Consider the following 11,076-nt stretch of genomic DNA (forward strand, 5'->3'; position numbering starts at 1 on the left):
ACAATTTCAAAAAGTGTGGCATGATATTTCCAGGTTTTATAAAGCATAAAATTCTTTCACATAGTTTTTGCCTAAATTAGTCTAAATTATAGTTTAATATGTATAAACTATTCACTTACAGAATGTGTTCAAGAAATAAATCAAAGTTCTGATTACCCATTGTTTTTGAACAGGTAAAAAGGGTAATGCTGCTTTATGCGACGAGACAGCAATATAAAATATAAGGCAAAATCGAAAGAAAATGACTTTTGAAAAGCCACATCCGAGTCAACTATCTGTTAATGTAATGAGCAAATGCCACTGTCCATTGCTAAGCACAAAAAAATGCAACTCACTTGTTGCTCGCTGGTTCTGACAGTGTACAGGTTCTTCTGCTCTCTTTGAACTGATTATAACTCTTAAACATAAGATCAATATGAAAGCCTTAACCACATTGCTTAAACTACTCCAGACAATTACAGCAAGAATTGCAGCCCAGTTTGGCAGCCTGAAGCAGACAGGGATTAAAGGGGATGCCTTCAGGCTCTCCTACACCCAAAAGATAATAAGTCCTGTTTCCTGACTAGACTTGTGTTACCCGCTTTTCAGTTTACCTGCTGTCAGTATTATGGTATAGATTACGTACAGTAATAGATGAGTTGGGTGTAAGTATACTTAGACAAAAAGGGGTTAAGGGCATTTTGTTCAATATCTCTCAATGAGTCAGGTGAAAGACAGGCCAGTGTCTGCAAACATTTACAACGGCAGTCTATTTGGCATAAGGTTTGTGCTTCATTTAGTATGCAATAGTTTCGTTGGACCACAGAAGTCAGTTTCTAAATCCCATCTGAGCCACACACGCAAAGTTGAGCTGACGTCATAAACGTTTGCAAAGCACCTTGGGCTGAGGCAGGTGGAGGCCATCCTCCTCAAGGGTAGGATTGGCTAATAGCAGGGCCAGAGACACACCTGTGAGTGTTACTGCTAAAGGGGATTGGCTATAGCCCGAAAATTACACCTGTGGGGGTGGGGGAAGCTACTATATGTAAACCAAGCCGTTTACAAATTCAGTCTCTCCGACCATGAGCTTAAACAGGTCACAACGCCTCCTGTAACTTTGACATCTTCAAGAGACATAGGCTTCAGCATTGACGTTAACTTTGCTCTAGTTGCATCTACCTTCTAGATGGGATGCAGTCGGTTCCCAAATTAAGATGGTCTCCTTCCACCTGAAAGTGAGGCATTCTGCAGCGAACAGGGCGTCGAACGTCGAGAAGAGGGAAGAGGAAGACGAGTCTCCAAGGCGGCACTACTGACTTACCGACAACGGTATCTGGTTTCGAGTTCACGGGACCACTCTAAGGAAGAAACGGGTAACTTTTTTTAACTTCAAATAAGTAATTTCCTTGTTCCTGGTGCTATCCTTAGATCTCGCTTTGTGCTTTGTAGTAAACTTAATAACTTTCGTTCTCTAGACGTTGAGCGCATTAATAGGTTGGTTTTCAGACAAAGAGTCTACAGAAGAATTGTTGTTAGCTTGTTAAGGGAGGACTTTTTAGGTTGAATAGGGTCATATCATAATCTGTATCAGATTCCAGCCTATTTAAATTGAAAGAAAAAGAGAACACAATAGACACAAACACTCATTCCTTGACTGGATAGACCAGTTTGGGCAGGTAGAGGCAAACCGCCAGACTTGTCAATGGGGATAAAACGAGGGCTTTAGCTGCTTTCTTCTGCCTGATAGCATGCCTTTAGAAGAAAACACTGAGATGACTGTAAAACATGGGAACGTATCTGAAATTGCCTTTTGGAATCATTAACCATTATATAATAGGTTCAATGATTTACACAGAGCCTTTGGAAATGATTTGCTGTGTTAAAGAGAATGAATTAAAACTATCATTTTAATTCATTACTTACTTTAAGACTATTAAAAACTCAAAATCGTTGTATTTAGATTTGGTAGATGTTGAACGTGAACATCCGAGCTTTGCTTTTGCTTCGGCTTTTCTATCCAGACTCTAATGGCTGGGAGTTAGGCTTGCCTTTACATGTCTCTTTGGCATATTTTAGATGAGACACAACAAAAATTTCTTTTCTTTTTCAACTTCTAGTCTACAGTAATAAATCATTAATGAAAGTTGGGATCTGGTTGCTGTAGTGATTCTCTTTTAAACTCTGTTTTAGTTTAATTTTGTATTTCTGAGTTGTTTATCATCTTGCTGAAGAACCAGGCGGAATATTACAGATATCTTTGTTTTTCGGAGGGAACTGCATATCGGAGAGGTGGTCTGGAGCAATGAGAAAATGTCGGCCAGGCAACACAATGGATGCATAGTGAGGTGGAGGATTTTGATTGGTGGGAGGAGGAATATGACTCGGTTTCATTCTTTCATCTGAATGAGTCATTTGTCACAGTTTTATAACATAGGAAATGCTTTAGCAGAATCCTGTTTCCTACAGAGGAATAAAGCTGGGCAACACAAGCTCTCAGTGGTGATAAAACATAATGATTGTTTTGGTTAAGATCATACTAGATGCTGAGTCCAAAGAAAATGCAGGAGCTGGGCAGTGACTGGGCTGTGTGTGTTTGTTTCTTCATGAGGGTAGGGAGAGGAAAATGGAGTGTTAATTACTATGTACAGGTGAGAGGTCAGAGAGGTTCGGCACACTGGCTTTGTTTGCTTAAGGACAGCCATTTTAATGTGTGTGACTAAGCAGTCTGCTTCAGTTCATTTTAAGTTCATGTGTGGAATGTATTATCGTGATGAAGATTCAGTCAGCCATTTTGGATTCTTCTGGATAGACGTTTGCTTTTCGCATCGTTTAGCTTTTGTCTTCTTTCTTTGCTCGTTTAAAATCGTAAAACCTATGAACGTACCACGGTCACATATATTTTGAGATTTTGTTGACTTCCTCTTTTGAACTACATTCCTCATTTAGTGCAACATGTCCTGATAAACAGGTTTTTTTCATGCAAATGCTTTACCCTTTTCTTCCTGCCAGCCAGAAAGTGAGATGATGGAAGATTCCTATGAAAATGTGAATGGTTCAGAGAGATTCAAAACAAACCATCACAATGGTTGAGTCATTTTAAAAATTAAACACTATAGAGAAAGCAAGACTGTGGTAGCATAATAGAGTTAAAGGTTAATTCACTAGTGTTTCATTGCTGGGTATCACAATGCTCGGAATGAAGTGAAAAAAAATAAATAAATAAATAAAAACGACACCAGTCATTAAAACTTGAAAAACAATTAGAGCTGGCACTGTTAGACCGGTCTTTAAATACGCATCTGGGTTTCCCTTCTACACACAGACAACAAATTATTGATTAAGTTCAGCCTGGTTTACTCTTCAGCTTGTTCGTTTCACTACGGAGTCACATTCCAGTCAGGAGATACCCGATTACACTTCATTCGTGTAGGCAGTGGGAAAAAGTTCAAGCTGCACCTGACTGCAACTCAACCACCTGCCCTGAGTCGAGGAAAACACATTGCTAAAGGTTAAGGGTAAAGATAAGTGTAAAGATGTCTTGTTGTGTTTACCTCACTCTGCTGACTTTAATGCTTATTCTCATTCAGTTTCTCACTCTTTCTCTCACTCTATCTCTCTCTCTCTCTCTCTCTCTCTCTCTCTCTCTCTCTCTCGCCCTCTTTTTTCTTTCTCAGAAGGCCTGCAGCACTGGTTTATAATGCTGATGATTAACTAAATAGAGGCTGCAGTCTGGGAGAGCAGGTCTGCTTGGGGTTTTCATTTCATGGGTCCTGACTGAGCGAGAGGAAGCCGAAGCCTTCTCAGGCGCTTAGTAGAAATTTGAGATTTTTTTTTCTTTCTGTCCCCCCTACTCCCTTTTTTGTCACATTCTTTACCTGAGTCTCTTTCATGACGGTAAGGTTACAAGTTCTCTCCCCCTCTCTCTTGCTCTCTTTCTCTCCTTTTCTCTTCTCTCCCTTGTGTACATGATTTTTTCTCTTCAATTCGCCTCTTTCAGCTTTCACTCCTACTCTCTCTCCTCATTTTAATTCTTGCATTTTATTCCCCTTGCACCTTTTTTTTTTTCACATGTAATGTCGACTTGATGAAAACTGTTAGTTGATTGGTAAAGTTATTTATATACTTATGAACATATTTGAGGTCTACTTTACTTATGTGTAAAGCCTTATGGAGCAAAAAAAAACAACAAATTTTCATATTATTGAACATAGTAAATGTAGTGTGTTTTTGTATATATTCTGAAAAGCTGTAAAATTACTAAAAGGGAAAGACTTTAGAGATCAGATATACACTGCATGGCTGTAAAGTTCAGACGTTATTCAGTAAACAAAAGGTGTATGTGAAATGACCTTCCACACACAGAACTTGGCCACAGGTCTGTCGGGTACAGCATTCCTCCACGCTGTTGTCACAGCCCACAGTGAAACAGAAAGCCTAGCCTAGCCTAGGGTTAGCCTTAGCCTTTCCAACAGTCAGCAGCCCTTGTGAAGGAAGTGCCTTTGTCTCCCACAGACGATGAAGCAACACCCAGTGAGGCCTTTGTCAGAGTATAGTGTAGTGTGATGCTGTCTTTGCTCCATGTAAGCTCACACAGCGTCCACACTTTGTCGAATCAGACCCGTTGGAACAGGTTTGGACAATTATTAACTGTCTCAGTGGCCCACTCTCTGCTTCAGCTGTGTGGCTTTAGCACCAAGAACAAAGTAGTCTTCTGCCTGTCCTATTCTAGCTTTACCTGTTTTCATAGGCAGCCGTTCTGTTGGCATATATCCCCCTCAATGCCTCTGCAGTGCCTCAGGGCAACAGGTTTACTGTGTGTGTGTTATCAGGCTCAGCTCATCAGAGCTAGAGTTTTACTCATTTATGATGGCTACTATCAGATCTGATGCAACACCAGGGTAACAAATGCAGAACAGCAGGCTCCTAACAGCAACGGTTATGAATGCCATCAGAAACCTTTTTTTGGCTTTTTCACTTACTGCCTTTTAACGCCTGCACTTCTCCTCATTCTTATTCCAAGCATTATTTGGACAGTCTTCGCCATCTTACGAGGCAGCATTGGATATCATCACTCTCTCTAATACTGCCTGGTAATGATGATGATGGCTCTCCGCTGACTCCAGAAGAAACCACAGCTCACACCAAGGTGGTTATCAGTGAGTTTGATGTGTTTTATCCTCCAATCCAAAGCCACTTGATGTTGACCAATGGCACTTAGCACCCATCTTACCTGACAGTGCTGGACTGTGTATCTATTTTCTAACACTGTCTGGTAACGATGTTTGTTGGGTGACCCAATGACTGCCAAGGATTCTCTCACCACTTTATTATAGGTAAAGCACTTATCATGTCAAGTAAACAGTATTCATTTTTTTATTTAATTTTATCTAACAAAAATTTCAAGGTCTCTTCTCAGGAACTTAGCATGTTGTGTCAGGTTGGTTTGTTGCCATTGCTAGTCAGGCACCCAAAACAAAAGAGAGAGAAAACAAACACCTGGCACTGTTCTGTCCATACGATGCCCGCTGTGTTTCATAGCACGCTTTAATTCCAGTTTAGAGCAGGTGAGGGTTTTTTATTATGTTGCCAACACACACACACACAGGTTTTTCAGGAATCTTAGCCTTTATGATTCCGTGTAACATTTATACGATAATAATTCTTGGAAGATTTTCAGACATGTTTCAGAACTTTTTCAACATGTTGCCTTTGGGATAATGTAAGAAATACTAGATGAGGATTTATAGCATGGATTGTATATTGGATATTTTGGAGTGAAATATTATTACTATTCATTAAATCATTAAAGGTTAAACCTACAAGGTCAGACCAGGAAAAGGTCTTAATACTTCACATGGCTGGATGAGTGGCATTGTTTAATGTTCAGTTGGGAAGATATAATCAGCAGAGAGAGAACTTAGGGGTGGGGATGGGAAGGGATGGCTGAGGGGGAGTCCACGCTGCATGACTTTGTTTTATTCACTTCCCCGTCCTTCTTTTTTCCGTCTGCTCAGCCCCACCCAGCTTTAGTTAAAGAATACTGGTCCGTTGGCTGTTAAACCAGACGTGCTGAAAGCTGTTTCCTCATCCCCTCCCCCTGGGTTCTGGGTGCCTTTTGTGATGGCAGCTAAGCTCTGATTGGACAAGCTCGTTTTACCTGCGTGGCACATCCTGCAACTGACATATGAGCTCACCTGTACATGATAAAAATAGAGTTAGCGACAACCTACACTCTGCTGCTCCTCTTCCCATTGCCAGGTTCTGCTTATATATCTTTCTAAATACTGTAGATCACATCTATCCTGACAGTATACGACATTTAAAGACATTTATTACATTGCCTGAGCAGAGCAAACACATCATACTAAAGAGATCAGACCTTGGGAAAGTACCACTGTAAAACTGACATCTATAGCCTATATTAACTATTTAAATGTCTATGCTTTATATCAGGAAACAACACATACACAATGTCCAACTTTTTTTACAACATACTATTTGGTTAAGGTGGAAGACTCAAATATTAAACCACGCCCATGGGGGACGTTTTCATTTATGTGAGTCATGTTTGTTATTCATGGCCTTTTTTTTTTATAAGTGCGTGTTACAAAGTCATGTCATTTACCTACATAAAGCGGCAGTACTTCAGGCTTTTCATCTCTCCTTTTGTTCTCCTGTTTTCACCTCTGTTCTTTCAGACTTCATTGTAAATATAATTTTGGATGACTACAGCAGATGGCTTTATTGCTCTTCAGTCACAGGATCCAACTTTTCTTTCATTTCTGTTTTATATCTATTTAAAGCCTGCTGATTGGCGTCTTACCAGACATGGTTAGATCTGATTATTTGTGTCTAATACTGTCTGGTAATGCCGTCGATTACATGGCATCAGCATCCAAATGACAGAAGAAAGGAAAGATGCTCCTAGGAGGTTATTTTCATTCCTTCTGTTTATGCCATACGATGTCTTGGTGTTCTTTTTTTTTTAAATTAACAATATTATTATTAAGGAAGTGATAAGAATGAATCACTTATAGAACGGTCTGAATCATTTTGCCAGATTAGTCAGGACTTTCAATTACGACAGACTGAGATGTTGGTTTAATCTGTACGAGGAACTATGAACCTAACACTGGAAGACTGCTGCCATTTAAAATTCTCTTCCATGTGTCATGAGTCAGAGTTTCTCTCCTCCGCTTCATGAGAGCTGTGAGTCATGTTTGTCTTCCATCATCCCGTCTTCATATATGTGTCGAGAGTTGCGTACCTTTCAAAATATAATTACATAAAGTGTATAGCCTTCATATTATGCAACATTTGGATAAATATGAACGTTGTGGTTGTTGCGGCATAGAAGAAGCATGTTCTCATTGTGTTGCCATGGTAACTGAATTCCACATAGTACACTGAGTACCAACCCTCCCCACCCACAAAAAAAAGACAGCTCAATATGATGACTACATGATGATATATTGTATGATGATATACAACGCAAATGACTGTCTTCTCTGCGATTACTGGATTCATTGGTTTAATTTTGGATGCATGGATTTGTATTGTGCAAAAAAATAAATAAATAAATAAACAAATAAATATAATAGATGTAAAATCAAAATGTCTGTAGCATTTCTTTAATTCCACTCAAGTCACTCGAGTCAACATTACGTGTGGGCAGGTAAGCTATATGTTAAAAGGTGTGAGCAAATCTTGGCCTGTTCACCTGCTCATTGTGTACAGAGCAGAATGCCTGGCTCTAATGGAGAACAGATCTGGTTACATGTGAACAGAGCTCCCTTTTTAAGAACCTCAATTAACCCGCGAGCTCTCCCGCTCTGCCAAAAGCTCATTGTGTTTAAACCCAACCACACAGCCAACCGTGCATCTACCTGACACAGACACAAGGGCATCCAGAGCTGTATAGAAAACTGCAGATGCACCTGCTTAAGCATTTACATGACACGACATGATGTGTTTATACATGTTTATATTATTTTCAGTGACATACAGTAGAAAGTGTTTTTAGTTATCTGTTCACACATACTGTACTGTATTGTAATTCAGACCAAAGTGTATTTAAATGCTTGTTGAAGTAAAAATAAAATATAAAAAGTCAAATAAAACAAAAATAAAATGATTTTGGTGTTTTTCTTTTGTGTGTGAGATCCATTAAATAAAGCTTAATAACAAAAAATACAATTTGAAATACATTTTAAGGGTTATTTTTTCTAGCTATTGATAAGATTTCTAAATTCAAAATGTTCAATTTCCCGGTTGTTTTTTTTAAACCATATATCAAGCCAAGGATTTTGTTCTCTTGTGCATAAAACTATCATAGTAATGACTTAATAATCAAGGATTAAATTGACTCTTTTTAATCATACATGACTGATATTTTAATGAACAAATAAAGACTCATTTTAAATTTTAAACTATTGATATTTTTATATATATCTATTTAATATCTATATATAAACATAAAAAAATCTATATTTTTTTAAATTTGTTTTAAGAGAATATAATAAGGAATAAACTGTGATTGTTGTATTCATTTCATGCAAACCTGATCAAAAACTCAAACAGGCTTGTGTTAAGTGAGGGCAGTACAGTAGCCTAACATTTTGTGACATCACAGTAGAAAGCCATGGAGTAATCCAACATTGGTCTGTGCACACTTACTGCAGTCCTACTAAATTCCTCACTCTACTGGGTGAGGTCAAACTAGGTTTGTAAATGAAATGGAAAAGTCAAGATTATCATGTGGGCTGTGTTTGGTAAGACGGTTGTGACATACCTGTTTGAAGATTATGTACTTACACACACAGGGAACTCCCTGGATTGTTTAAAAGCGTTTAAAAAGTGTGCAGTATATTAATTCAAGTGTCACGGTACAATCTTTAGCAGAGAAGTATATTCTTCATAACAGGTTATGGCTAATCGGGTTAGTGATCCTGTCCTAGGAAGTCATACAAAATGGAACTTTTTAAGAAGAAACAATAACAAGGGCCTAAATAGTCAATCCTCCAATTCAGCAATACTCCAAGTAGTTGTTCACTACATGTACGGGCTTAGTGTTTACTTAGTGTTTACTAGTATATGAGAATCAGAAGTATAATTTTCACCTTCATCTAGGTCATCTCTCTCTCTCTCTCTCTCTCTCTCTCTCTCTCTCTCTCTCTCTCTCTCTCTCTCTCTCTCTCTCTCTCTCTCTCTCTCTGACACACACAAACAGATGGTGGGCCAGGATACATGGCTGTAAAACAAGCCCGTTCTCTATGTACACCTCCATTGGCAAGGTTGTTAAAAAAATAGAAAGAAAAGACGAAAGAAAACACACACACACACACACACACACACACACACACACACACACACACACACACACACACACACACACACACACACACACACACACACACACACACACACACACACACACACACACACACACACACACACACACACACACACACAAACACAAAAATTCATCACCCTGTCTTGGTTAAGAAATAAAAGAGATTTGAATTTTGATCTGGTCAGAGTATTCACGTTCCGATTAATGAATAATGTAAGAAATGAAGTAAACAAATCAATCTCCTCTTATTCCTTTCTCTGAAAACTAAACCAGTAACATTTAATTATTTTTATTTTTATTTTGGAATAATCTCTTTAGAAAGCACCAGAAATCCTATAGTAACTCCAGCAAAATAAAATGTACTAAAGAATATACTACACATGCTAGATAAACTTGTTCTATAGAACTATGTCATCATTAACAACACCAAAACAGGTTAGGGTGTGTGTGTTGTGTGTGTGTGTGTGTGTGTGTGTGTGTGTGTGTGTAGGCTGACAAGGAGAATGGGATTACAGTAACCGTCAGTTGGTTCTGGGTGTGTTCTTTTGACTCGACTGTTACACTGAGCAGTAATTACTGAATTCTACAGTGACAGATGACATATGATTGAATCGTTTATTAGATTCCTGAAACATGCTGAGAATGTTTCAGATTTGGTGCATATAGAAAACTAAGTATTTGTTAAAACAAAGCCATAGAAACATGTACAGCATTTGCCCTTCTCTAAAGCGACTTACATTTTATACACCTGAGCAATTGAGGGTTAATGTTTATCCTTTATTATTATTATTATTATTATTATTATTATTATTATTATTATTATTATTATTATTATTATTATTATTATGCACTTCCTTTAATGCGTTAATCCCTGGCTTATTATTCAGTTATTCCTATACCTTTTATGGGGGTATAAATGGGAATCAGGGCCTGTATTCATAAAGATTATAAGAATGATCTTAGAGAGCTCCTAAACGATCTTACAAATCTCTAATATAGATTAGAATAATCTATATTATTTTAGATTATATTCTATTACATTCAATCATCTATAGCACTGTACATAAAAGCACTGTAAAATGTTTTTATTTTTCAATTTATTTACATTTTTTTTTGCCTATTTGTATTTACATGTGTATTTTTTTATTCTTATCTTTTTTTTATTGTCTGTGTGTTGTTGTCTCTGTGTACTGGAAGCATATGACAAACAAATTTCTTGTAAGCGCAAGCACAGTTGTCAATAAACCTCTTTCTGATTCTGATTATAGAATAATCTAGAATAATATAGAATTATAAAATAAAAATAATAATAAGATTTTATAGGATTCTTAGTTTAAGAGTGATTTAGGGCCAATCTTAAAGCAACTCTGAGCAAGTAATATATGGCATTTCCGTGCTGTGTCTGAGATGTTACCTCTGATATGATTGGTTACAAAAATAATCCTTTCACAATCTAATCTGTGTCATTTTATTAACTCACTATCATTATTAAATATTGTATACAGTACATTTCTTCTCCCTCTTCACCTTTAGGCCATTTTCTTCTCTGCTACAGAATCTCTTTAACCTCTTAAAAGTCCTCCTCACTACTAACACTACTAACACTTTTGAACTAATGAGCTCTTTTAAGGGTTAAGATGCTTTACTAGGACCTTCTTAATTTTAAGCGTAAACGCCCAGATTTCTAAGAATTTTCTTAGAATTTCGTCAATAGGAGAACTGAGAATTTAATTATATGTTCTATA

At 37.6% G+C, this 11,076-nt stretch overlaps 1 long non-coding RNA gene across 3 annotated transcripts; it reads left to right on the forward strand.

Moving 5' to 3' along the window:
* The first annotated feature begins 565 nt into the window (after positions 1–565).
* On the forward strand, positions 566–7,594 carry LOC113658368. 3 transcript variants are annotated; one of them, XR_003444373.2, is made up of 3 exons: positions 579–1,352; positions 5,000–5,125; positions 5,994–7,594. It is a non-coding gene; the product is annotated as an uncharacterized LOC113658368 (long non-coding RNA). The 3 variants fall into 3 exon arrangements; XR_003444372.2 differs by having other exon boundaries at positions 582–1,352; positions 5,000–5,135; XR_003444374.2 differs by lacking the exon at positions 5,000–5,125 and having other exon boundaries at positions 566–1,352.
* The last annotated feature ends 3,482 nt before the right edge of the window (positions 7,595–11,076 follow it).

Source organism: Tachysurus fulvidraco, chromosome 23 (genome assembly GCF_022655615.1).
Source record: "Tachysurus fulvidraco isolate hzauxx_2018 chromosome 23, HZAU_PFXX_2.0, whole genome shotgun sequence".
Taxonomy (NCBI): domain Eukaryota; kingdom Metazoa; phylum Chordata; class Actinopteri; order Siluriformes; family Bagridae; genus Tachysurus; species Tachysurus fulvidraco.